At 32.2% G+C, this 7,018-nt stretch overlaps 1 protein-coding gene across 1 annotated transcript in view; it reads right to left on the minus strand.

Annotated features, from left to right (window-relative positions):
- LOC120076409 (zinc finger CCCH domain-containing protein 14-like) overlaps nt 1–772 on the minus strand; it is a 5,062-nt gene extending 4,290 nt beyond the window's left edge. The window contains exon 1 of the mRNA XM_039030227.1: nt 663–772. The gene's annotated coding sequence lies outside the window, so the exon portion shown is untranslated. The remainder of the gene's footprint in view (nt 1–662) is intronic.
- Between the last annotated feature and the right edge of the window lie 6,246 nt (nt 773–7,018).

Consider the following 7,018-nt stretch of genomic DNA (forward strand, 5'->3'; position numbering starts at 1 on the left):
AAATAGTCATAAGGCCAAACAAGTTAAATTTAAAAAAAAAAATAAAAAATTATTAATTTTTTTTTAAAAAAATAAAATTAATTTAAAAAAATCTAAAAACTAAAAATCAAATAATTATTAAACAATAAGACTTTAGAGGTTGAAATTTTCACGTTAACTAAAAAGAAAAATGTAATATATGATATTGACTAAATTTAAACTTTGAAAAAACAAGAAATTTTAACTATTCATAAATTATATGGAGAAATGAAATAAACAACTATTAAAAAATTCGCGTAATGGAAACAAAATATAGAATATGTCAATTAGTAAGATGGAATGACTCGATCTCCTTTTTTTGAAAATACATATTGAAAATTCATTAATTAAAAGAAAACTAAAAAAGAACTTTACTAACCCAGATCACCCATGTGAACTTCAATTAATTCATAACATGAATTTATTATATTATTTTTAAAAGAAACTATTAAAACACATAATCAAATTAATCAAACAAATCAAACTTAATATATAAATATAATAATGATAAATGCTTTTGAAAGGAAAAAAAAACACACAAATCATTTTGGCATCACAAAAACACCCTTCTTTCCGACGCATTACCCTCATAGAAACGTAAACAAAAAGGAAACAAAAATTAAAATAAATAAATAGAATTATACCCAAAGAACTTCTTCTTCTTCAAATTTCAATCCGCCATGAATTCTGAGTTCTGATATTTGAATCGCAAAGGAAGTTACATAAACCCTAACACAAGAAAGGCCATGTTTTATAGCTAAACCATGCACACGTGTGTATGTATATATATAAAAATATTTATGTATGTGTATATATATGTGTACATGAAGTTTCTTAAGGGGAAGTTGTTAGGGAAAAGGGATTTTTCTTTTTTTTTTTTTTTTATAATAAAATTTGGCGTGGCGTTGAAGCATGTGAGAAGTTGGAGAAGATGGGAGTTGTTAATAAGAAGATTGGTAATTTCAATGTATATAATATATATATATTGTTTTTTGGGGGGTTTTTTTTTTTTTGATTAAGTAAATGATTAATGATTGTGGTGTTGGTTTCAATATCTAAATCTATAATTGGGTTTATTAGGTTATAGATAGAAAAAGGGGGGTGTTGGATGCGTAGTGATAATCAATCATACAAATTAAAGTTGGGGAGAAACTATATGGTTTGCTTATTTGTCACAACTTTAACTAACTTGGATGGCCCTCATATGTTGGTGCATGTTCCTCCCACTCTAATATATATCCTTTTGATTTATAAAAACCAACCTCCACCTTTTTCCTAATTCCAATTTGATGTATATATTAGCACGCAACAAATTCATTTACCTATGTCAACTTGAATATAGTTCAACTGGTTAAAATATACTTCTTCGACTAAGATGACAAAGATTTCATCAATTCCCTACTCCATGTTGAACTAAGGTCATGTTTTTATTCTATGGAAAATGTAATAAATCATTGATAATTTAAAAAGTAGGCTCTATTTGATTACATATGTTGTTATTTACTTGTGTTTCATAATCATAATAAAATGTGGGGCCCACTTTCAAGTTTGTAATCGAAGAACGTAATCCAATTGAGGAGTAGAGGATGATTGGTTTGCAAAATTATGTGGGACCCATTAACTGATATCCTTACCCTTATCATTATGGTTACCGTTATTGTTACTGTTATTGATAGGATAAATAAGCATAAAGTGGGAGCAAACAGAATCATTAATCACTCTAATTACACTTAATTTGAGTTACAAAAACATGCTAAAAACAGTTTTACAAAAGGACAGTTTCATGAAAGCATACCTTTACAAAATCACTTCTCCTCTTTGCTAAATTCCACGAATTAGATCTCAAAAACTCTAGTAGACTACCAAGAGAGTCTTCTCTACTATCCCAACCTTGGATTGAATGGTGGAAAATCAAGATTGAGATAGATTGGATAAAGGATTGGAGAGAGTTTGAGAGTTTATAGTTTTCTACAGAAAATTTTCAAATTTCAGCATGCATGGTCTTCAAAAATCTAAATAATGAAGTATTTATCAAGTTTAAACATGTAAGTCCTCATACATTCAGCCAATTAACACCGCAGGGAGTGGGCAAGGTGTCAAAATGTGGAAAACTCCACTAAAACCCACTAAAACCCTTAATATGGGATTTTTCCACTCAAAACCAATTTCTCAAATTTTATTATATTTAATTTAAAATTAAATTAAATATAATTTAAAATTTTCCAAAAAAAAAAAAAAATTATTTCTTAAAAAAATTTTAATTTAATTCATTAAATAAAATTAATTAATTAATAATTTAATATCACATATTAATTAATAAAACACCTAATTTAAACATGAATCCTCATTCATGTAAATTATATTTAGATCAATATTTAAATATTTTAAACTCTCCAATTTACGTTTAATTTCAATAAATTAAAACATTTAATTATATCGAATATAATTATCCAAACCCTAAATTGAATTTAAACATTTCAAATTCAAATCCTGATTCCAAATTTGAACACTTCAAAATTGTTCAATTTTCTAATCCAAAGTGTAATATTTTACGAGCTAGTAGAGGGAGCTTATGGACCTACAGATCATGAGTCCAACGATTTGAGATTAATTGGCTAAACTCTTTGAACCAAATTAATCAATGGTTAACCACCGAAACATACCACTATAGCTCGATGGTTGCATTCTCCCCACTATAGTTATGTTTTTGTCCACTTGATTTGACCATAATTATTAAGTTGATCCTTCACAGGTCATTTATATTTACAGCTGGGTCAAAATTATCGTTTTACCCCTATAAATACATCTTGCTCCTTAAACTCCCACTGATCCTCTATTGAACAAATGATTTATAGTCCAACTAATAAACCACATTCCTCTCGGCCATGAGACAGTGGGGCCCCTTTGTTCAAGTCCAAGAATTAGTACTTAAGGGAATAAACTATCTGCTAACCCTAAAATGGGTAGGCGCAAGTTCCATCTTGCAAGACTATATCCCTAGCTATCTATCTGGTCTTATCCCCAAAATGGGAGGTTGTTGAGTAGTGTTTTTGAACTATTCTCACCTATGCAAATCAAAGGATAGTCCCGAATATACAGGAGTTCATAGTTAACTTAGGATTAAGATCAAGTTACTCTAGGTTATCAAATTGAAATAATTAGTTTTAATAGTAAATGGTTGTTAAAAAGAAAAAAGTGACTATTTCGTGGTTCGGTCTTATGCAAAACTCTTTTTGCATAGGATGCCCCAACTTGCATGTCTCCACATGAATGATTTCAGGATCACGTCGTTTGTATCAGTATACAAAGTAGGCCGCAACCATAGTGTTCCCAAAACAAGGTACCCAATCTCATCCATATACTTATAGACCTTTTTGGCTATATACTATAACTTGATCATCTTTTATGTCTCTATATAAAGTTTTAGTATTCATACTATAGCCATGGATTCATTTATTGGTTTTTTATTACATAATGAAATTTCAACAAAACTTTCATTGAATAAATGCTTCAACAATACTTTATTCATAAATAGAATATGTTTCCATGATTACGAACTGCGAGTTTTAGGACATTCCCAACAGTTACAACATGAGAATTATGAATCTGCCACCTTTATTGTTATCGTTAACGTTTGACCCTAAACAGTAATGATAATAATAAATGTGACAAATTCATAATTTTGAGTAAATGTGATAAAAAGTAATCTAATTACATTTGCAATTTTGGTCCATTACAATTGATCCATCATTGAAATTCCATTACGATTATACCAATTATCATTATGGATTGGTAAATGTGTCCTAAATATGTTGGGGTTGATGCCCTAAAGTCTTGTGTCCTGTAGTTTGTAAACAGTATATATGAACACCTGTGATTGTTAATATATTATATTTACTTCACCTCTTGTTGTTTTGCTCATTTACTTGTTTTATTTGCTTTACCACAAACCAATAAACATAAAATCCCTGATTATTTGTATGTGACTCAAGCATGTATGTGATGACATATAAGTGGATCATGTTTTGAATGATAACCAAAATGGGCTGTAGTATATGGATATAGGGGGGACACCTTATCCTGGTAATGCTATGGACGCGACCCGCTTTGTGGAATGGTCACAAGTGTTGTGACTTACCACAGATGGTTTGATTTTGATCATTCGTGTTGGGGACATGCGAGCGGGGGCGTCCTATACAAAGAGTTTGTATAAGACCTGACCACAAAGTTTTAATGTCTCGTTATATAACACCGTTCATGACAGAGACTTCACTTCACTAGGATGACCATAGGTAACATGACTTCAATCCTGAGTGAGTTGAAAACTCCTGCCATTGAGGGAGGTTCTTTTATTTGTTCATGGGTGCGACTGGCCAAGTCGCCGATTCAAACCTACCATTTTGGGGATATGTCTGATTTGGAAACTTGGAACTCAACTACACAAGATGAAATTTACTCATTCTTCGAGTAGGGGTAAGTAGATAGATGACTCCCTTAAGGGTTGATTCCGGGGCTTGAATGATGTGGCGCCACACACCTTCTCTTGGCCCGAGAGGTTGTTCACACATAGTTGGACTATGTTGTATTGTTCATTTAGAGGAATCATTGGTACTTAAGGAGTGAGATGTAACTCCAGGGGCAAAATGGTAAATTGGCCTAGCTGTAACTTTGAGCATTTTGTGAAGGGTCATCGTACTCATGATAGTTATATCCATTGACACAGAAATATTATCTGTGGTAAGAAGAGTTCAGCTGTTGGTCTTTAGTGGAATCACTAACAGTTAACGGATGATGAATCTCGAGGCTAAAGAGTTTAGTCAGCTATTCACGTACATTGAAACTTCGAGTCATAGGTCCATTAGGTCATCTGGATAGCTTGGATAAAGTCGAGAACCAGTGTTTGGGTTAATTTGAAATGAAATTGATAAGGGAAGTTCAATTATATATTGATATAATATGGACTGGTTAATATATATGATATAATTGGCTAAATGTATGAGATACATTATTTTTGAAGGAAATTAGATATAAATATGATTTATATCAAAGTAGAGAAAAAAAAATACTATAGTAGATATATGATATCAAACTATAGGATATAAATATAATATGATTATATTTATTAATTAAATTAATTGATTAATTATTTAATAATTAACCAATTAATTCATGTTTGAACGTGGGAACATGGGGCTACGAAGGTTAAGGTAACCGGCGGGTTAAAGTATGAAAATCGTTTTCATTTTGAGAATTAATTCGTTCGTGCATTTGATATCCCATGCCCAAAAAGAAACCGTGAAAGAGTAATCGCGGAAGCCTATACGATAGAATCTCATTCGTCTAAACGGTCGTCTAGTTCACGTGTTCCATAAACGATCGTATACCACTTTCCTAAACGATCATCTAGTTTTTCCTAAACGATCGTGTAGTTCTACTATACAATAAGCGTCTCCACTATACGATAGCAGAGTTCTTCTCGCGTGCGCTTATCGTCTACACGAAGTCTTTTCCTCCGTCCTCTACCAAACTCATCAGAGCCCACTCTTTGGGTTTTTGACACCGAGGATACTTGATTTCCCTTGTGGTGGTGTTGTCCCCACGATCTTGTTTGTGTACGTTCGGATCGTGCAGTAACAATAGATAGACCCACCGGGTGCTGGTAGATCGGTGGGAGTTTTTCGCTGCTGTGGATGTGAAGACCGTCTTCCTCTGGTATGAACCCCTTTCTCTATGTTTTATTGTATTCTGAGTATGCCGTTGATGAGTTTAATATGCATAACTGTTAGTATAGAATGTATATCATTTATGTTCCAATCACTGGGAAATTAACTCTTAGTTTGAGATCCTTCAAAAAATAACCAACATAACTAATTTCTAAATATATATCGACCCAATGTGTTATTTCACCCAACTAAACCACCAAACAAAGCCAATCTTTATGTATGCATATACGGTATAATACGTCATGGACAACATTGACCCATGTTGGCCATGTATTATTTAACAATGCTTTTTCTTTCGTAACTTAAAATTTATGGGTGAATTGGAATAATGCTTAGTGAATAATTATAAAGTACTTATTAACTCCATAAAGGCCGATAATTTGATCTTTTTCCACTACTACAATGATTGGAACGAAAGAAAATTAGAAACATTTGTTGGACCCTTGGCTTAGTTTTTCAAAATTGCCTAGCTAATAAAGCATTGTCTAAATTCCCTTTCCTCGAGGAAGAGGGTAAGGGTGTGAGATGTTTGAGTCAAAACTCAAAGTGGCTTGTTCGACAATGCTTTTTAAGGTTGTCCCTCGATTATTTTTAAAATAGCTTAGATAACAAAGTTGATCTTCTCCCACAATAATAAATAAATAAATTGATAAAGTTGTGGTGGCTTGCCTTAGACATGAAAGTTCTGGTAGTCGTCCTATCTCATCTTGTCCTTTGAGATGATCTATAGTTTGTCTTTCGACATGTTTTACGAGTTGTCCCATGCATTATCCTTTCCCTATTGGATTTTTTTTTTTTTTGTTTTTGTTGTTTATTCTTAAGGATTTTTTCTTTATCTGAGCTTGGCAAATTATGGTATGGGACTGATTCTGTGCATATTGTTGTGTTGTTTTCCCAAATATGGAGAAAGCCCACAAATACAGCCCATTACATGGGCATTAGCAAAAGTAGGTTATTTTAAAATAACCTTGTAGCTGCTAACTTTTGTGAAAAGCACGCAAACTGAGAGAATTCAAAAGAAACGACAAGAGAAAAGTTTGGAGAAAGCTTCATCCAATCAGTGTTTTCAGGTATTTGGGGATCAATCGTACGTAGTTTAATCAAATTTTGGTAGCATATCCTTGATACGAGAGTCTTCAATCTCGATGGTGAAGATTTTGTTTAGAGCTATTTGCAGTCAAATTCCAATGAAAAGTTGTTTGCCATTTATAGTGAGATCTTTCTAATTTCTTCTTGTTTATTCTTGTTTGTTGTCGAGATTGTGAACCTTGATATAT

This window comes from Benincasa hispida, chromosome 4, assembly GCF_009727055.1.
Source record: "Benincasa hispida cultivar B227 chromosome 4, ASM972705v1, whole genome shotgun sequence".
NCBI lineage: Eukaryota > Viridiplantae > Streptophyta > Magnoliopsida > Cucurbitales > Cucurbitaceae > Benincasa > Benincasa hispida.